Raw genomic sequence first — 22,405 nt, forward strand, 5'->3', positions numbered from 1 at the left:
TTTCCACAGTAAGTGGGCCTCATCCAATCCACCGAAGGTCTGGATAGAACAAAAGGGACGAGAAGCAGTTCTCTCTGCCTGTCTCTGAGCTGGCCATCAGTCTTTTCCTGCTTTCAGACTTGGATTTGGACTAGAACTCCAGCTACTTACTGGCTCTTCTGCTTCTTGGACTGAACTACACCATCAGCTCTCCTGGGTCTCCAGCTTGCTGACTACACATCTTGGAATTTCTCAGTTTTCTATAATGACATGAATCAATTCCTAATTCTTCCTAGTAGTAATAAATATGTGTGTGTTTATCTCTAGTTTATTGGCTCTGTTTCTCTGGAAAACCCTGTATAATACAGCCAGGCTGCATATGCAGAGTGAGACAACCCGATGCTTACCAGAAAGCGGGTACTGTATGGGGGCTAAGATCAGAACAGAGGTACCAGAGTTAGAGCAGTCCTTGGATAAGAGCATTGACAAGGGAGCTGTGGCCGTGCCAAAGTGGAGGCATCCTGTAAATGCATTTTTAACACCCTTGGCATCCAGTTGAAACAGGAGAAAGGGTTCAGGGAGTCCATTGGGCTGTCTGTCAGTTCCCTGCCTATCTGAAATGGAGGTGATGGAGCTAAGAGTTTACCAGAGCAGTAAAGTTTAAAAGACAGAATACCAGGGACTTCCCAGGTGGTCCAGTGATTAAGACTCTGTGCTTCCAATGCAGGGGGCATGGGTTTGACCCATGGTTGGGAAACTAAGATCCCACATGCCAAGTAGCTCAGAGAAGATAATAGAAGAATACCAGAGAGAAGAGAACTGTAACAGAATCCCAGAGGTCTACAGAGGTCTCCTTGGGTATTCAGCACAGTACTCATTAGTATATGTTTATAAGAAGATTACCCAAAGCCAAAGAAAAAGCATTAGAGGAAACAGGATCTGGCACTAAAAAATGGCTAGGAAAGGTATCTGTTCCCTTGGCCAGACTGGGAAAAGCATAATTCATAGGACACTGGGTAGAGTACTCAGGAAGGCGCTGCTGCCTCAGCAGAGATAATCCTCCTTAGACTGAGCACTGCTCTCAACCTACTTAATAGGTCAAAAAGCAAAGTCTAAAAGAACCAAACTTTTCCAAGGACTTTAACTGCATCCCAAAACAAAGTTCAAGAAAACATACAGGAATAAAAAGTAACCAGAACTCCACAAGGCAAACTTCACAATGTCTGACATCCAAAGATTACCAGGCATACAAACAAGCAGGGAAACATGACCTGTCAGAAGGAGAATAATCAAAACTGACCCAGAACAGACCACAGGGGTTAAAACTAGCAAAGAATGACATTAAAAGTTACCTTAGGGACTTCCCTGGCGGTACAGTGCTTAACCCCCTGCCCAAGCAGGGGACGTGGGTTCAATCCTTGGTTCGGGAAGATCCCACGTGCTGTGGAGCAACTAAGCTCCTGCGGCCCATGCTCTCGAGCCCAGAGCTGCAAACACTGAGCCCGCACGCGGCAACTACTGCTACAACCACTAAGCCTGCACACCTAGAGGCCGTGCTCCGCCGCGGGAAGCCACCACCGTGAGAGGCCCAAGTCCGCCAACGAAGAGCAGCCTGCGCTCATAGCTGGAGAAAGCTGCGAGCAGCAGCCAAGACCCAGTGTAGTCAAAAACCAACAAGAAGACATCAATATAATTACATTTCAAATGTTTAAAAAGTTAAGTATAGCGATATGGAAAAATATGAGAAGAAATAATGGCCCCAAACTTTCCAAACACAGTAAAAAACATTTAAAAAACCCCACAATTCTGAAGCTCAATCCCAAGTACAAGGTATATAAAGAAAACTATAACAAGTCACATCAAAGTCAAATTGTCAAAACCAGCAATACAGATAAAATTCTAAAGAAAAAAGAATGTTTCTGAGGAACAAAGATGATACCAAATTTCTTGTTGAAAACAATGTAAGTGAGATGATAGTAGAGTAATAACTTTAAAGTACTGAAAGAAAAAAACTATAAATTAAAATTATATCCCAGTGAAAAATATCTTTTAATATCTTCATCACCACCAGACCAACTACAAGAAATGTTAAAGAATGTCCTTCAGGACCAAGGAAAATCATCCCATATGGAAATCTAGATCTACATAAAGGAACAAAGAGCATCAGAAATGGTAACATAGGTAAATATTTATGACTTTTTTCTTGTTATTTAAATCTTTTAAAAACATAAGATTGACATAAGCAAAATAGCAGAGGCAGCATCTTCAGCTCCCATCTCCTCACAGAAACATCAAAAAACAGAGCAGTAACTATTAGAACTAACTTTATCAGAACTCTGGAAAACAATCAAAAGATTTACAAAAACCAAACAAATGCTAAGTCAAGAAAACAGCCATTTAAAAGTGGTGGAAAGCTTTGTGGCATTTTTACTTGCTTTTCTCCCACCCACTCTCCAGCTTGGCAGCAATCCATAAGATAGAACCCTACATTCCCAGTGTGGGAATCTGGTCCCTGTTTCATAGGGAGCAGAGCATATCTTATTTGCAAATTATCCTATATTTCTGCTCTAACCTATATAGGAACTACCTGAAGGAATTATGCAGGCACTTTTTCTGTTCTTCTGAACTTGGAATGCACTTAGGCCAGAAAAGCAAGTGGACATTGCTTGAAAATATCACAAGGTAAATAAACCACAGATGCATGGGGCAAAAGATTACAGTTGAGACAAACAATGGACTACTGTTACAGACTGAACTGTGTTCCCCCAAAATGTAAATACTGAACCCTAATCCCCAATGGGCCTTTAAAGATTAATTAAGGTTAAAAGAGGTTATATGAGTGGGGCCCAATCCAATATGATTAGTGTCCTTATAAGAAGAGGTAGAGACACCAGAGACGCAGAGAAAAGGCCACATGAGTACACAGGAAGAAGGTGTCATCTGTAAATCAAGAAGCAAGGACTCAGGAAAAACCAGCCCTACCAACACTTCGGTCTTGGACCTCCATCATCCAGAATTGTGAGAAAACAAATTTATGTTGTGTATACCACTCAGTCCATGATATTCTGTTATGGCAACCCTCATAACAGACTAAAGCAGGCTGCCTAAAGTCTGGGAGGAAAACCTGGGTAGAGTTTCTTTGGGTAAGCAGGGCATTTATAATCATCTAGGCATAACAGAGTATTTAGAAGGCTACGAGAATGCCTAGAGCAAGATGCACACTCAGAAAATACCTGACAAAATCAGAAACAGACTCACAGATAACAGAGAACAAACTAGTGGTTACCAGTGGGAAGAGGAGCAAGACGGGGTAGGAGATTAACAAACTACTATGTAGATACAAACTTTTATATATAAAATAAACTACAAGGATACAGCACATAGAATATTGCTAACATTTGATAATAATTTAAAATAGTATGTATTAGTCTCTCAGCGGTATCCAACTCTTTGCAACTCCATGGACTGGAGCTTGCCAGGGTCCTCTGTCCATGGAATTCTCCAGGCAAGAATACTGGAGTGGGAAATATTTACAGATAAATTTAAATGTAACAAAATATATGCAAGACTTCGATACTAAAACATTACACTAAGTCTGCAAATAATTTTTAGAGATATTAAAGAAGATCTAAATAGAGAGATAAATGTTTATGGATTGGAATATTCAATATTGTTAAGATAGCCATTTCTCTTTCATATTGATCTATAGATTCAGTGCAATCCCAATGAAAATGTCAGGTTTTTAACTAGAAATTGATAAGGTGGTTTAAAATTTATATGGCTATGCAAAGAACCCAGAATAGCTCAGTCAACTCAACTGACATAAATAAATTGGATATACTATCTGACTTCAAGACTTACAGCAAAAGTTATAGTAATCAAGACAGTATGTTGACATAAACACAGACATACAGGTTAATGGAACAGAAGAGAGAATCCAGAAAGAGACTAACATACATGCGGTCAACCAATGTTCTATATTGGCACCACTGTAATTCAATGGGGAAGATGTTGGAACCCTGGATGTATTTGTTATCTATTACTGCATAACAAATTACCCCACAATTAAGTAGCTTAACTCAACAAACCTTTCTTATCTTACAGAGCCAGGAATTTGGGAGTGGCTTAAGTGGGGGTTCTGGCTCCGGATCTTTCATGAGCTGGCAGTCAAGACATTATGCTGTCATGTGTAGGGTTTGCTTCCAAGACAGCTCACTGCCTGGTTATTTGGAGGAGGCCTCAGTTCCCTGCCAGCTGTTGGCAGGCCTCAGTTTCTCACTACATGGACCTCTCCATAGGGCTGTTTAAGTGTCCTCATCACATGGCAGCTGGCTTCCCACAGAGCAATTCATCCAGAGCAAGAAAGGGGGGAAGCCACAATGCCTTTTAGGCCTGAATCTTGTGTCTTACACCAACATTTGTACTGTAGACTAATCATTAAAAATCAAGTTTCACTGGAACTAAGACACACTCATCAGATTTTCTATTCTCTGTGGCTGCTTTTCCACCGTAAGAGCAGAGTTGAGTAGTTGTAATAGAGACCATATGGCCTCTAAACCTAAAATATTTACTACCCGGCTGTGATTGGCATAACCTACAGTGCTTGTCTTAGTGCCTTAAACATAGTAGCTTCTCAAGAAATGTGCTAGTGCTCATGAACAATACATGTTGGTTAGTTTGTTCAATAAATATTCGTTGAGCTCCTATACTAAATGCAAGGTAATATCATAAGTGCTAATGATATATAGTCAACAAGACAGACCTGGTTCCTACTCTAATTTTCTTCATTGCAGAGGTCCAGGTTGCCTCAGGGTGTAACACGTTATGAAAGTGACAGTATTAGTCACTCATTTGTGTCTGACTCTGCGACCCTGTGGACTGAAGCCCACCAGGCTCCTCTGTCCACGGAATTCTCCATGCAAGAATCCTGAAGTGGGTTGCCATTCCCTTCTCCAGGGGATCTTACCACCTGGGGATAGAACCCTGGTCTCCTGCATTCAGGCAGATTCTTTACCATCTGAGCCTCCAGAGGACTCTATTGTCCTGCTTCCCAGTAGAGGGCAGTCTGAAGCTTGTCCCCTGGGGATTGTTAACTCCAACAATCTAATACTGTCAGTGAAGAACTGTCATTAAGGACAAAACACCAAACTACCCAAGATGTGTATTTATTCTCTCAACAGAATTTTAATATGTGTCAAGTTTGTCTCTGGAACTCCTGGCCTCCTGTTTTTCCACTCTTTCCACCTTTTTCCCTGCAGAGGTGGTATGAACCATTATAGGCACCGCTGGAAAGTTAAAAACGTGGTGGAAACAACCAGGTGCATCTCTCACTGACAGACGAGCCAGGATGGGGAGAAAGAGGGGATTCCTGCGAGGGACGGATATACCTGGTAAGTACAGAGCCGCAGGCCAGAAGCAGTTCTGGGGGTAGAAACCTGGTGTCCACCATGTTAAGAGAAGAAACACATGCCTTCCAGTCGTTAGTTCACTACTGACTGTGCACCCACTACCTACTCTGTGCCACCCAGTATACGGCATCATGGACTACAGACACGGTGCCAGCCCTCAAGGAGGATGTAGTTTAACAAAGAAGTCAGACATGGAAGAGTAAGAAAAGCACTGAAAGTACCAAATTATTCAACAGTAAAGACTGTTCAATTACTAATAGCATAAGAAACCAGTAAAGAATGCAGTGGTGGGCTTCCCTGGTGGTCCAGTGGTTAAGAGTCTGCCTGCCAATGCAGGGGACACTGGTTCGATCCCTAGTCCAGGAATCCCCACGCACCACAGGACAACTAAGCCCGTGTGCCACAGCTCCTGAAGCCTGAGCGCCTCAGAGCCTGTGCTCCACAACAGTGAAAAGCCCACACACCGCAACTAGAGAGTAGCCCCCGCTTGCCGCAACCCAGAGAAAGCCTGCGCACAGCAACAAAGACCCAGTGCTGACCCCCCAAAAAAAGTGCAGGGGCAAAAAACAGTCATTTTATTATCCTGAGATTCTTTGATTCTAGTGGACTGGCTTGTTTCTGCTCCTCAGTATTTGAAAGCTCAACTAGGAAGGCGCAAAGGCTAGGAATGACTGATGGTAGAAGGCTGGCATCACTTAGATGCCTCTTCCCTCACATTGCTAACGGCTGTCAGCTGGGACATCTGCTGAATTATGGACCGGGAACACGTACACATTTCTTCTCCATGCTGTGTCTCCATGTGGATTACTGAGTGCTTCCTCAGAGTATGGCAGCTTAGTTCTGAGAGCCAGTGTTCCCAGACAGAAAGGCGGAAGTGCACAGCGTTTTGATGACCTAGCCTGGGAAGTAACATAGAGTCACTTCTGTCCTACTTTACTTGGTCAAGGCAATCACCGAGATCTGCACAGGTTTAAGAGGAAGACACAGACCTCCCACTACTCAATGGAAGAAGCTGTAAGGTTATATAGTCAGATGAGCATGTGTGATGGGAAATGTTTCTGTGGTTATCTTTGGAAAACTCGATCTGTCACCGGCTGTCGTGATAGCACAGGATGGGGTATAACAGACGAGAGGGTCAGTCAGCAAAGGCCTCTGTGAGGCAGTCTTGTCTTTGGCTAAGGGGTGAAGGGCTAAGAAGGAGCCTTGGGAAGAGCTTTAGGTAGAGGAATCAACAGGTGTAATGACTGCAGTCCAGAGAGAGGGTGGTGTGTTTGAATGCTGCACATCCATGCGACAAGAGCATGGAAGGCCAGAGAAAAGTGCTGCAGGGGAGGGTCCAGACGGGAGATACCGAGTGGCCTGGCTCATGTCCTCTGTGCTGGACCCCCGAGAACCGGAGCAGCCTCCAGTCAGCAGTGTCTTAGGAAAAGAGAGACTGGAGAGGAGAGAGCAGGCAATGGCTGTTCCCAAACTGGTGAAAGTGGGGCAAAACTGTGTAGTTTAGTGGACATCCTACCCCAGTGGTCCCTGCATGGAAGATAAAATTGAATCTAACTCTCATCCGATAAAATAAGGAAAGTCTGGAGAAATAATTAAGCCCAAGGCAGCTGTGGATAAAAAGAGACTGCACAGCAACACAGAGGTGGGGCGACCCTGCGAGGCTACAGTTAACAACTTAAGTTGCCATCAATTAAACATCTGCTGCCTGTACTCTTTTCCCTCAACCTCAATTCAGGTTAACGACTGAATTTTTTTTCTTTCTCATTTTATACTTTGGATTCAATGTGTCTCCATTGCTGATCTTGTCTCAAGAGTCAGATCCAAGAGGTGTGTAAAGATCCATAGATCCCATGGATACCATGGGACTTCCCTGGTGGTACAGTGGTTAAGAATCCACTTGCCAATGCCGAGGACATGAGTTCAATCGCTGGTCTGGGAAGATCCACATACATGCCGCGGAGCAGCTAGACCTGCGCACAACTACTGAACCTCTGCTCTGCAGCAAGAGAAGCCAACGAAATCAGGAGCCTGGGCGCAGCAACAAGGAGCAGCCACGGCTTGCTGAAACTAGAGAAAGCCCGCACACAGCCAGGAAGACTCAGCACAGCCAAAATCAGTCAATTAATTAAAAATAAGAGAATGGATACTGTGTATCACTGTGCAGGTATCAACACATTATATCAGACAAAATTATAAACATCTGTATGCCAATGTCAAGAGAAAAAGCTAGATATATACAAAATAGATAGCCAGCAAGGACCTACTGTATAGCACAGGGAACTACCTGAAATATAATCTGAAAAAGAATATATGTATATGTATCTCTGACTCACTTTGCTGTACATCTGAAACTAACACACACTGTAAATCAACCACACTTAAATTGGGAGAAAAAATGGAGGAGATGAAAAAAAAAGCTAGAAAGTAGGGACTAGATCATGAGGGACCTTGAAATTCAGGTTAGAGTCCGGCTTGTGAGCTTCTCTAAACATACAATTTGAATCCAACAGCAGACACGTGACAAATTATGTGAGTACTAAACTACATACCAGACTGATTCATATGTCCGAAATTCTGTTCCTCCTGCTTCTGTATGAAATGCGTTTACTCATCAGGGGAAAAACTACTTATTTTCTAAGATTTGCCCTAAGTGTTACCACCTCTGTGAACCCTTCCTTAGTCCCAAAGATATGGCCACTACCACCCTGGTGTCCCTACTATCTTGCACAGACTATTTACATTGCATTTATTTACTTAATTGTGCTCATTCACATATATATTACTCCCTACTCTATAGTCTCTGGACTCTTTGAAGACAGAGATTGTGTCTTGTTCACAATACTCAACATGGTGAGCCTTCAGTAAATGTCTGCATGAGTGACTTTCATCTTCAAACTGAAGCTGACAAGAATCTGACTTCCCTACTTTGGTGGTAGACCACAGAGAGCTGGGGTTTCTTTTACCTAAAGCTGCTGCTAAGTCACTTCAGTCGTGTCCGACTCTGTGCGACCCCATAGACGGTAGACCACCAGGCTCTGCCATCCCTGGGATTCTCCAGGCAAGAACACTGGAGTGGGTTGCCATTTCCTTCTCCAATGCATGAAAGTGAAAAGTGAAAGGGAAGTCGCTCAGTCATGTCTGACTGAGCGACCCCGTGGACCACAGCCTACCAGGCTCCTCCGTCCATGGGATTTTCCAGGCAAGAGTACTGGAGTGGGGCACCATTGCCTTCTCTGACCTGAAGCTGAGGCTATGCCAAATTGAGGGTATAACAACCACTATTATGATGTCAAGACCGCTTATTCTATGCTAGCTGCTGCTCTAAGTGCTCGACATGTATCGGTCTATTTAATCTTCCCAACAGCCCTACGGCAAGTTCAGCAAGGGTTGAAAAGCTGAGACTAGCCACCTGGAGGAGAGGGCCCAAATGGACAGATGGAATGAGGAAGAAGATGGGGAGAGGTCTCATACGCCAGGGTACAAGGCAGCGGGGCTGAACAACAGGGCTCTTTAGGAAGAAGGTCTGGGTTGTATACTGGAGTTAAGTTTTAGCTGGCTGCTGCAGTATGGGACCATGAGACATAATACCGGTAGGATTTTTCATCACACAGGAACAAGTGTATTGTTATTAAAACAAGAAGTTATGCTCTAAAACTTACCAAGAAAACAATTTTACTCTTTTTTTGGTCACATGGCACGCAGGATCTTAGTTCCCTGACCAGGGATGGAACCCACACCCCTTGCTTTGGGGGTGCAGACTCTTAACCACCAGACTGCAAGAATAGTCCCAAGAAAACTATTTTAAATGCCTTATGTTCTTTCCTGGTGCAAAGAAGATGGAGTATGCACATTCCATCATCTTCCTCTCACTAATTACAACCAAAATTGCTGTTCAAAACACATGACACAACTATTTAAAAAAAAAAAAAACCTCTCAAAAGGTGAGAAAAGGCAAACTGACTGGAGACTCAAGGGATAACTCAATGGTGAGTTTCCTGGGTGGTCTGTTTGTTTTGACTCCTATATATTTTGGCTTGGGTGTTAGAGCAGTCTGCAACTAGAAAATGGCAATGAGTCCTTCTCAAAGCAAAATAACCCATAAAAACCCAGCCCTAAGAAAAGCCTACACTCTGCAACAAATGATGAGGAGGGTAGCTCTGCAAGATGGTACCCTTTAGGTTACAGTCACCCTACTCTAGGCAATGCCACAAAAGAACTCATACCTTTCTCCCTCTCCACCAGGTACTGCAGAGGCTATAAGACAAAGCCCTGTTGACCATGCCCACCTGGTACCAACAACACAGAGGTGCCACCTCTCCCCTGCCCACCAGGTACTGGAGACTGTGGGGAGGAGCCACAACCTGCACTAATTGAATAACAGGAAAAAGGCAGCACCTAATCCCCTCTCAAATAGAGAACAGGGAGCTAGAAAAAGGCATTCTTTAAATATGTGTATGAAGGATTAGTCATGCTTTCCTAAGCAGTGCATATGTGAAACCAATCAATATCAACACAGCAAAAGCTTTGGGAATTGAACTACAATGAGGAATACTCTGAGATTCCAAGTCGGTGTCTGGGTAGTACACAAATTGGGCAGGCCAGAACAGCTCTGAAAAACGCTGTGAAAATGAAACTGATCTTCAAACCAGAGCCCACAAAATTAGATGAGAATGTGCATTCTGAATATAATATATGGAAATTGATTTCCTCCTAAAATAGATTTACAAAAAAACTAGAACCTCATAATATTCAAGATGTCCATGATAAAATCTAAAAATTACTCTTCATACTAAGCGCTAAGGAAAAGAAATCAAATGAGAGAATACAATCAACAGATGCTGACTGCAAGGTGAAAAAGATATTGAAATTGTTGAACAAGGATTTTAGAGCAGCCGTTATAAATATATTGCAATAAATAATTATGAACACTCTTGAAACTTACTGATAAATAGAAAGTCTCATCAAAGAAAAAAACCTGAAGATCCAGAGGGAAATTTCAGAATTAAACATTACAGTAGGTTAAAAAATGCACTGTATGGACTCAAGAGCAAAACGGAGATTTAACAGAGAAAAGAATCAGTGAATCTAAAGATGTATCTGTAGAAATGATCCAATATAAGGAAAAGAAACAAAACAGCAAAAAAAAAAAAAAAGTGTAAGTATCTAAGGTACAGTAACAGAAGATCTAAGATACTCATGTCACTGGAGTCCCAGAAGGAGGAGAGAAAGAGTAAAGCACATAAAAAAATATCTGAAGAAATAATGGCTGAAAACTTCTCAAATTTGGCAAAAGACATAAACCTGCCAATTCAAATACCTGAGCAAACCCTAAAAGAATAAACTCAAATAAGTCAACACCCAGATACATAATTAAATGTCTGAAAATTAAAAATAAAGGAAAAAAATTTCAAAAACAGGTGGAGAAAAACAAAGTATTACCTACAGAGAAAGAACAATTTGAAATACTACAGATTTCTCATCAGAAACCATGGAGGAGAGAAGGAAGTAGCAAAACATTTTTAAAGTGCCGAAAGAAAAAAAAATGACAATGCATAATTCTATATCCAGTGAAAATATCTTTCCAGAAAGAAGGTGAACTAAAAATATCAAGAGACGGAGGAAATGAAGTGATCTGCAACTATCAGTCCTGCTCTAAAAGAAGTGACAAAGGAAAAGTTCTCCAAATAAAAAGAAATTAACAGAAGTTTGAAATATCAGGAATGAAGAAAAAGCAATTTTTAGAGCAAATATCTGTGTGACTATAATCTCTTGAATTTTTAGTTATGTTTGATAGATGAAAACAAAATTATAATGTTGTCTCATATGGTCCTCAATGTATGTAGAGGTAAAATTTGAAACAATGTCATAAAGGGAAGAAAAGGGACCTAAAGGTGGTAAAGTTTCTACATTCTGCTTGAACTGGTAAAGCTTGACACTACTGGTAACCTATCATAAGTATGTGTAACATAATCTCAGCATTAACCACTGAAAACCTATACAACAAAAGCTACATTAAAAAAATCTATAGCTATATTAGGGAGGGTACCTGGTAGCTCAGATGGTAAAGAATATACTTGCAATGCAGGAGACCCAGGTTCGATCCCTAAGCCAGGAAGATCCCCTAGAGAAGGAAGTGGCAACCCATTCCAGTATTCTTGCCTGGAGAAGCCCATGAACAGAGGAGCCTGGTGGGCTACAGTCCATGGGATCGGAAAGAGCTCACTTTCACAGCTATATTAAAATGACATACTAAAAAATGTTCAAGTATCTATCCCATAAGAGGGCAAGAAAAGGGAAAAGGAAGCACCAAAAAAGCAGGAATAAATAGAAAATAAGTAAAACGGCAGACTTAAATCCTAACCAATCAAAAATTATATTAAATGTGAATCATCTAAACAGATCAATTAAGAAAACAGAGATGATCAGGACATATTCTTCTAAAACTGAGTCAGAGTGATGTCACACAAAATGACAGAGTAGGAACTACAGGTTTGTCCCTTCACCAAAGCAATCATTGAGCTACAAAGAATGACTGAAATCAACTATTTTGTAACTTGGAACATGACCAGAATCTTTTAACAACCTGAGGAGTCCTTCTACCAATGAAGGGAAAGGTTGCTGATCTTTCACAAGTGAAGAACATGTGCAAACTAGTCAATATCCCTTGTTCCTCAGACATGCTGCAGCTGTATAGGATAGCACCCTATGTTCCTGAGGAAGCTGGCTGATGCCAGAGTAGACGCTGGAAACACTGTCCTCCCAAAGTTTGGGATCACACAGTTTGATTAGTCAGATGGGTCTCTGAAGATCAGCATTGATGCTTGCCTTGGATTTGACCCTACTGGCAGCTTTGGCTTTTCCTGGAGCATCTATCAGATAAAAAGAGACAGAATACACCTCCGCTAGCTCCCTATTTAGAGTCAAACATTTAAGAAAATCTATGTCAGGTCACTGACAGACAGCAGAGAAAATGGAACAGAAACTTCAGTGACCACAGAAAAACAAGGAATACACATTTTGCAATAATAGTTTGTAAAAGTAACAGCTCCAGCCCTCAACAAGCAAAAACTAGCAATCCCTGATGAGTAAGAATCACATTTTGAGAGTTATCACATTATAACACTTTGAGCAGGAAATGGCAACCCTCTCCAGTATTTTTGCCTGGGAAATCACATGGACAGAGGAACCTGGTGGGCTACAGTATATAGGGTCACAAAGAGTTGGACATGACTGAGCCACCGATCACACATTACAACACTTAGACTATATAGCTCTCAACAAAAAATTTAAAACAAAGAAACAGGAAAGTATGGGCCATTCACAAGAAAAAAAAGAAAACAATTAGCCCAGACACTGGACTAACTAAACAAAAACTTTAAATCAAACATCTTAAAGAAGTTCAATGAGCTTAGGAAACCATGGACAAAGAAACTAAAGAAAATCAGGAAAATAAAGAATGAACAAAATGAAGGCATTACTAAAAAGAATTATAGAAAGGAAGCAATCAGAAATCCTGGACTGAAAGTACATTGACAGAAATGAAAAATTCACTAAAGGGGTTCAATAGCAGATTTGAGAGGTAATAGACTAGCAGACTTTGAGAGAGATCCTTTGAAGTAATCAAGCCTGAGGAGCAGAAAGAAAACTAAGGCAAGATGCCAAACAGACCCTGGGGGACCTGTAGAGGAGCAGTAAGCATTCAAAGAACAGTGACTTCCCTGGGGGACCTGCGGAGGAGCAGTAAGAATGCAAAGAACAGTGACTTCCCTGGTGGTCCAGTGGCTAAGACTCAGGTGCTCCCAACCCAGGGGGCCCGAGATTGATCCCTGGTCAGGGAACTAGATCCCACATGACACAACTAAAAGACCCCAAATGCTTTAACGATGATCGAAGATCTGGTGCAGCCAAATAAATAAAAAGAAAGAAAGTGGGCTAAAAAAGGCAAAGAATGATGGAGACAATTGTATGTAGAACCTGGAATCTCATAGAACAATGGGGCTACAAGGCTGGGTAAGAGTCAAATCTGACAGTTTCATGCCTTTGTAACTATGGGAATTTAGTGAACACATAAGAGGTGGGGGAATGGGAAAGAAAGTGAATTATTTTGACTTCAGATTTAGACAAAGCCTGAGGTATGAAAAAAGGCACACAAGGGATTCCCTGGTGGCTCAGATGGTAAAGAGTCTGCCCGAAGTGTGGGAGACCCAACTTCGATCCCTGGGTAGGGAAGATCCCCTGGAGAAGGAAATGGCAACCCATTCCAGTATTCTTGCCTGGAAAAATTCCAAGGACGGAGGAGCCTGGCGGACTACACAGTCCATATGGTCACAAAGAGGTGGACACGACTGAGCGACTTCACTTTCACTTTCACTTTAGAAAGAGTCTGAGATATGAAAAAATGCACACAAGGCCCTACAAACAGCCAAAATGCTGTCTTAGAGCTTAGAAGTCCTGTTACTTGAGAGCTAAAAACCATCTAAAACCACCCTACTAATTGAGAAGACTGTGTAGCGGACCAGCATCTGTTCAAAGAGGGCCAGGAACAGAATCCTGAAAAGAGATATGTTGTTGAGATGAGGTGCAGAATCATGTCCCAGCATCGTGGGACCCAGGAGGGCGGGGGCAAACTCCAGTGAGGAAGGGCAACAAAGAATGGCTGGGGCCCTCACTAAGCGACAAATGCTGTGCACCTACTCAGCACTGGACCGTCTTGTAATTATGACGTGTTTGACAAACCCCAACACACACATCATTGGAGTCGGAAGCCGCTGGTGACCAGCTCAGAGGGAAGCCTGAGACACCTACGCGGCCTGAGGGCCTGGAAGGGGCTTACCCGAGTGCGCACCTCCAGGTGAGGGTGGACGGTGTGGCCACGGCCCCGGTAACAAGCCAGCCCAGGCGGCTGCGGCCTGCGAGGCTCCGACATTCGCCAGTCTAGGCTGTGAAGACCTGTCAGCCTCGCTGACCAGCGGGCCCAGAAGGACACGAACCCGCGTGGTCCCAACATGCACCGCGCCTGTTGCGTCACTGCGGGCGACTCACGTGAGAAGCGCAGGAGGGAGCTGGTTGCCAGGCAACCCGGGGGCGTGGGTGGGAAGAGGGAAGTCAGCCGGTGGTAGTAGGCTGCTGCCTTCCCTCAGTGAACCTGTGGTTTTACGTAGAGGCTCCGTGAAGAGCGGTGGTGAGGAGCCAAAAGGACTTTTCTTTACTGCTCATACTAATAGAACAGGTGTAAGCTGTTCACTTTGCGCCAGGTTGTATTGTGACAGCAAATGATTTTTCCATGCTTGATTTGGGTATTTTGAGTATGTCGGCTCTCTCTGGGGTGTGGTGAAACATTGATTGATCTGAATTAAGGTCTCCATTTGATTGTTGTCAACTTCAGCTGGTCTACCTGACTGTGGAACATTGTCCAGTGAGAAATTTACAAATGAAACTTCAAAAACCACTTTTGACCTGTTTGATCAGTCACATAACACCTTCTCCATACACTGCACAAATCTTTTTCTGCATTTCAATTCTGTTTTTACCTTTTTTGAAGTAATAAAGCATAATATGCAGAAAATGTTGCTTTATTTCCTTCCGTCTTCAATATCAAAATGACTACACAAAATTCACCTGTTTTGATAAGGTTTTTTAAACACAAGCTATTATGACAGCTGTCATACAATCTAAAAAAATGTTTCCAATGAACATTTATCTCTAAATCAATTCAAATAGAACTCCTTTAAGGGATTTTATAACTAACTTGGTAATAGCATCCAAAGGCAGAAAAATATCGCCTAAACATTTTGTAATATACATGCATAGACATGCATGTATAAGCAAATGCAGAGATCTTATAGCTTTCATTTTAAAATTTTAGCCATGAGTCAGTAAAACTTAGTAATACAAACTCATTGGTTTATACCCATTTTATATTTTTGGCCATGGGACGGGGCATGTGGGATATTAGTTCCCTGACCAGAGATCAAACCTGTGCCCCCTGTGTTGCAAGCAGAGTCTTAACCACTGGACCACCACGGAAGCCCTCATACCCACTTTATTCAGTTCAGTTCAGTTGCTCAGTTGTGTCTGATTCTTTGCGACCCCATGAATCCCAGCATGCCAGGCCTCCCTGTCCATCACCAACTCCCGGAGTTTACTCAAACTCATGTCCATTGAGTCGGTGATGCCATCCAGCCATCCTATTCTCTGTCGTCCCCTTCTCCTGCCCCCAATCCCTCCCAGCATCAGGGTCTTTTCCAATGAGTCGACACTTCGCATGAGGTGGCCAAAGTATTGGAGTTTCAGCTTCAGCATCAGTCCTTCCGATGAACACCCAGGACTCATCTCCTTTAGGATGGACTGGTTGGACCTCCTTGCAGTCCAAGTGACTCTCAACAGTCTTCTCCAACACCACAGTTCAAAAGCATCAATTCTTCAGCGCTCAGCCTTCTTCACAGTCCAACTCTCACATCCACACATGACCACTGGAAAAACCATAGCCTTGACTAGACAGACCTTTGTTGGCAAAGTAATGTCTCTGCTTTTTAATATGCTATCTAGGTTGGTCATAACTTTCCTTCCAAGGAGTATTTTCTAATTTCATGGCTGCAATCACCATCTTCAGTGATTTTGGAGCCCAGAAAAATAAAGTCTGACACTGTTTCCACTGTTTCCCCATCTATTTCCCATGAAGTGATGGGACCAGATGCCATGATCTTAGTTTTCTGAATATTGAGCTTTAAGCCAACTTTTTCACTCTCCTCTTTCACTTTCATCAAGAGGCTTTTTAGTTCCTCTTCACTTTCTGCCATACCCACTTTATATATTTATCCAAATTTTATCCCATGGCAAATGGGACAAAAGAGGTTATATACTCAATATGAGGGCCAATTCTTTTTATCATTATTTATGGAGCAGGTCTCTAAGATTTTTGTTTGCCCTGGATAGGTAATCTGATGGAGGCTGAGAACTACATTTTAGGCTCATGACTGATGGCTGAGGAGACATCTAGCCTCTGTCTGGAAGTCTCCAAAGCTCATCTGAGTGGCAGGGAAGAGGTTGAAGCAGAGCCAGTGTGGGGAGGTCTGAAGTTTCCCAAAGAAACCAATGACATTCCACTTATCCTCAGTAGAATCGAGGCAGCAAGGGAGAGGAAGGCAGGTTGGTGAACCATAGCTGGCAGGGGTTCAAGAAGGGGATTTCAGTTGACAGAAGTTCCCATGGAGGAGCAGGACCACATAGAACAAAAGAAGCCTGAAAAAATAGCTCCCATCAAGAACTGAATATTGGCTTACAAGGCTAACTTCTGAAAACAGAACTCTTTTTAAAATTTTTTCTTTTTCTTTTAAGAATTTTTATATTTAAATTTAGTTAAAAGTTTCTTAAATATTTATTTTTTGGCCGTGCCTCGTGGCTTGTGGGAATGTCAGTTCCCTGACCAGGAATTGACCCCAGGCCACAGGAGTGAAAGTGCCGAATCCTAACCACTAGGTCATCAGGGAACTCCTCTGCCCGCCTCCCCACCCCCTGAATTATTTCAAGTATCTTACTATCAGCCAAGTTTAACAACAAATGTTCCTGGCAGTGTTGAATACCCTCCTCCTCTTCTTTTTTTAAAACCAAAGGCATGTGTATGCCCGCTGAAAGTGTGAATTGCTCAGTCGTGTCTGAGTGTTTGCAACCCCATGTAGCCCACCAAATCCATGGAATTCTCCAGGCAAGAATACTGGAGTGGGTAGCTATCCCCTTCACTAGGGGATCTTTCCAACCCATGGATCAAACCTGGGTCTCCCACACTGTGGGCAGATTCTTTTACCATCTGAACCACCAGGGAAGTCTTGACTCAAAACTAAAACCAGTAAGACTTATATGATTTAGCAGGGGTCTCCCCGAAGAGGGTGCCAAAGACGCAGTCCTCTCCAGAACTGAGAGCCCAAAGAGAGCCCAGAGAAAGAGATCACTGTTTCCCCCAAAGAGCTGGGAACAATTGGAGGGACATTAGCTGCAAATGGGGTGTACCCATATTTCTGTACAGGCATATTCTTGAGAACCCTACCCAATAGTTGGCCTCCTGCACAGGAAAGAAGTGACAATTTTCACACTTCGGCAGGAGGAAAGCCAAGACAAGCTCCCAGGATGCAAAATGAGACAAACAGGAAAGCAGGAACTGACCAACAGGAGAAAGTGAAAGTCGCTCAGTCATGTCTGACTCTTCATGACCCCATGGACTACACAGGATTATTCTCCAGGCCAGAATACTGGGTATTTTGAGTGTGTAGCCATTCCCTTCTCCAGGGGATCTTCCTGACCCAGGGATTAAACCCATGTCTCTAATGTCTCTTGCTTTGGCAGGTGGGTTCTTCTCCACTAGCACCACCTGGGAAGCCCAACCTAAATATATATTATCCATAAAAATTTAATGTTTTGAGTGTTTAGATAGTTCATATTTCCTTGTTGGTTTATAACACCATCTGTTGAACACTACTGCGTGGAAATAGAAAACACGTTGATGCTTGCCAGGGGCTGGAGAGAAGGGTGAATGAGGACTGACAGCTTAATGGGTACCATGCTTTCTTTTGGGGTGATGACAATGTTTGGCAACTATTGATAGACTAAGGTGCTGTTTACATAACAATGTGAATGAAATAAATGTTCTCAAGAGTTAATTTTATGTTATGTGAATTTCACCTCAATTTTATGAAACAACAATGGGAGGCCATTGAAAGGTTTTAGAAAGCAGAGAGGGTGACCGGGGAGGGGAAGGGCAGAGGAGGAGATGGCTAGTTAGTATCACCAACTCAATGAACTTGAGTTTGAGCAAGTTCTGGGTGACAGTGAAGGACAGAGGAGCCTGGCATGCTGCAGTCCACGGGGTTTCAAAGAGTTGGACACAACCGAGTGACTGAACAACAATAGGCTGACAAGATCAGATGTAACTTGGAGGGCGGATGATTACTCCAGCTGCAGAATGAGGATGGTGTGAGAGGGGCAGAATTCAGACAGGTGGAAGATTTAGGAGATTACTGAGGTCATGAAGCTATGAGGACGATGAGGCATTATATTACACCCTGCTTAAGATTCCCAGCATAACGTCCCACATCGTTCAAATGGCATTCAAGGACTTCTATATTTGGGCTCTAACTTGGTCACTCTCAGCTGGTAAGGGCTTCTGTTTTTCCTCAAACTCTCATTCACTGCTGTTAGCTTTGCCTGGCGTATCCTTCCCCTGCCAACTTTTCCTTATCTTTTGGTTTTAGCCTAAAAGTCATTTCTACATGGAAGCTTCCTCTGACCTCCTTGAATGTATTAGCTCCCTTTCAATGTCCTTTACACGCACCCTTTGGTCATGCATCACATTTGTTCAGTGTCAGGAGGATGACTTGTCCCTGGCACTGTATTCCTTGTGCCTTAAATGAGGTAGACATGGAATCAGAATTCGTGGGAAGAATAAATTAATCTGCACCGTAAGGAAGTTGCTTCTCAGTTCAGTTCAGTCACTCAGTTGTGTCCGACTCTTTGAGACCCCATGGACTGCAGCACACCAGGCTTCCCTGTCCATCACCAACTTCTAGAGCTTGCTCAAACTCATGTCCATCGAGTTGGTGATGCCATCCAACCCTCTCACCCTCTGTCATCCTGTTCTCCTGCCTTCAGTCTTTCCCAGCATCAGGGTCTCTGATTTCTGCCATATTTCAGTCTCTACCTGCTCTGACTTCTTTTGAGCCTTGAAACATGCTTACATCTTATTTCTTAAAAGCTTTCTCTTGATGCCATTATTTCCTAAAATTATTGCCTGTTTTTCTCTTTGGAGACTGCTAGGTTTCTGGAGATAATGTTTCAGCCCTTCCACATTTTCTCTTCTAATGTATGTGTCTGTCTTCCCGTGTTTGGAAGATTCTTGAAGAAGGGACTATCTCTTACTTTTCCCTCTCCTGTAGTCTCTTGTGTACAATAAGAACACAGCATTGTTTGTTGGTTCTAGAGGATGTATCTGTTGTAATAATTTTCATTTTAAACAATGTAGGAGGGATCTCCCTGGTTGTCCAATGGTTAGGACTCCACACGTTCACTGAAGAGCACCCAAGTTCACTCTCTGGTCAGGAAACTAAATCCTGAAAGACGCCTGGCATGGCTAATATATATATATATGATATAATAAATATAATGTATTATATCCTATATTAACATATAATATAATATATAATTATATAATATTTAATGTAATATTATAAATATTATATATGTAACATGTTATATTATTATATATATTATATAATATATGTTATTATATATTATATAATATATATCAATTATATAATTATATAAATATAATATATAAATTAGATGTAATTATAAATTATATAATATATATTATATATAACATACATATAAATTATATATTATATACATTATATAAATTATATAATTATTTATTATATAGATATGTATCATATATATTCCATATTCCATATTATATATTACATACATTGTATATTATATATATAATATATAATATGGGAAAACCAAGCTTTGACTATATATTAATATATATAATATATATTACATATTATATTAGTATATAATATGTAATATTATATATGTAATATATTAATATGTGATATATATTAATATATAATTATTATAGATAACTATCCTCTATAATAATATATTTTATATATAGTCAAAGTTATGTTTTTTCCTGTAGTCATGTATGAGATGTGAGTGAAAGTCGCTCAGTCATGTCTGACTCTTTGCAACCCCATAGACTATATAGTCCATGGAATTCTCCAGGCCAGAATAGTGGACTGGGTATTCCTTCCCTTCTCCAGGGGATCTTCCCAACCTAGGGATCGACCCCAGGTCTCCCACATTGCAGGCAGATTCTTTACCAGCTGAGCCACAAGGGAAGCCCAAGAATACTGGAGCAAATAGCCTATCCCTTCTCCAGCGGAGCTTCCTGATCCAGCAATTGAACCGGGGCCTCCTGCATTGCAGGTGGATTCTTTACCAACTGAGCTATCAGAGTTGGACCATAAAGAAGGCTGAGCACAGAAGAATTGATGCTTTGAACTGTGGTCTTGAGAGTTTCTTGGACTGCAAGGAGATCAAACCAGTTAATCCTAAAGGAAATCAACCCTGAATAGTCATTGGAAGGACTGATGCTGAAGCTAAAGCGCCAATACTTTGGCCACCTGATGCAAAGAACTGACTCATTAGAAAAGACCCTGATGCTGGGAAAGATGGAAGGCAGGAGGAGAAGAGGACGACAGAGGACAAGATGGTTGGCTTGCATCACCAGTTCAATGAAGATGAGTTTGAGCAAGCTCCAGGAGTTGGTGAAGGACAGGGAAGCCTGGCATGCTGCAGTCCACGGGGTTGCAAAGAATCGGACATGACTGACTGAACAATAGCCTGTAAGCTCCAGTAGCATGGACATCTATTTTTGCTTTCCATGGTGTTCCCGGTGCCTGGTAGAGTAGATCCTTGAAAAGGGAACAATGAATATGTGAAAGTAACTTTAGATGACAGGGAACAGAAAGGCTTCATTAAGCATTTCAGAGCATGTGCAACGAATGGATACATAAAATGTAAGAGTGTGGTGTAAAAAGAGAGTTCATTCACTCCATAATGTTTAAACTTACATTGGGTAATGTGTTAGAGGCCATGGTGAGCAAGATTAAGCCTCACTGGCTTTATTTTTTAATTTTTGGCCACACCGTGTGGCCGCCAGCATGCGAATGCTGCAAAAATGCGGCCAAAACCATGAAACCAAATGGATTCATAGGCAAGGGTGCCTCTGTATTTACCCAGATCATCTTCCACCCTGTGCACGTGTACCACTTTCCTCCTGTTATCCTGATTCTTTGCCCTCCTGTCCCATGGACAGAGGAGCCCAGCAGGCTACAGTCCATGGAGTCGCCAAGAGTTGGACACGACAGATTGACTAAACACAAAAACCACTTGCTTCCTTCTCTCTGTTCTTGATGAATCATTTTGGGCAGTTCTCCTCCTTGCCAACCCCAGGTCCTCCCCACCTTCCTCCCCCCCTGGTAGGTCCCCTTGGCTTAACACGCTGGCAGCATTAAGTTACAGACAGGAAAGTCATCATGCAGCCAGTCCCATTCTGTCAGCTCCCTCTATAAATCCCCTGGTAGCTGTGACTGGCTTGCTCTCAATCCCCTTATGACTCGCAGCTCTGGTCCTGAGCAGAATTCATCCCATGCAATTTTAAGATGGCAGATGATTTTCATGGTTTTAGGATGGACAGGGGTTTCCTAGGTGGTGCTAGTGGTAAAGAATTTGCCTGCCAGTGCAGGAGATGAGTATTGAGTTTGATCCCTGGGTTGGGAAGATGCCCTGGAGTAGGAAGTGGTACTCCACCCTAGTATTCTTACCTGGCAAATTCCATGGGCAGAAGAGCCTGAACATACCTATCCTAGGATGAAGAAGAAAATATCCATAGCTTGAGACCCTGGATTTCAGGCAGAGACCTGGTCTTCCAAATAAATCCCAATACTATATTGCACACTTGATGCTCTCTGACCATTCCCAAGAAAAAGAGATCATGCAGAGGATGGAAAAGTTCTACAGGGTGTGAATTAATGTTTCTTTTCTCTAAAGTAGCAAAGGAAGACTTCCCTGGTGATCCAATGGTTAAGAATCTGCCTGTCAATGCAGGGGACACAGGTTTGATCCTTGGTCTGGGAAGATTCCACATACTCTGGGGCAACAAAGCCAGTGTGCTGTAACTACTAAAGCCCATGTACTCTAGAGCCTGTGCTCTGCAACCAGAAGCCATCGCATTGAGAAGCCTGAGCACTGCAATTAGAGAAAAGCCCCTGCTCGCTGTAACTGGAGAAAGCCCACGGGCAGCAATAAAGACCCAGCACAGCCAATAAATAAATAAAGGAGCATAGGAAATGTGATAGTTGCACGCTTCAGCGAACCTTGGGATATGAATGGAGGCTTTTCATTGGAATTCCAGATCTCAAAACCAGTTTGGCTGGTCAGTTATCATCAATACTCTCCAC

The 22,405-nt window shown here is 42.4% G+C and overlaps 1 protein-coding gene across 1 annotated transcript in view; it reads right to left on the reverse strand.

Annotated features, from left to right (window-relative positions):
• POM121C (POM121 transmembrane nucleoporin C) overlaps positions 1-14,351 on the reverse strand; it is a 35,566-nt gene extending 21,215 nt beyond the window's left edge. Inside the window, exon 1 of the mRNA XM_043914997.1 lies at positions 14,221-14,351. The gene's annotated coding sequence lies outside the window, so the exon portion shown is untranslated. The remainder of the gene's footprint in view (positions 1-14,220) is intronic.
• Between the last annotated feature and the right edge of the window lie 8,054 nt (positions 14,352-22,405).

The sequence above is a fragment of the Cervus elaphus genome, chromosome 10 (assembly GCF_910594005.1).
Source record: "Cervus elaphus chromosome 10, mCerEla1.1, whole genome shotgun sequence".
NCBI lineage: Eukaryota > Metazoa > Chordata > Mammalia > Artiodactyla > Cervidae > Cervus > Cervus elaphus.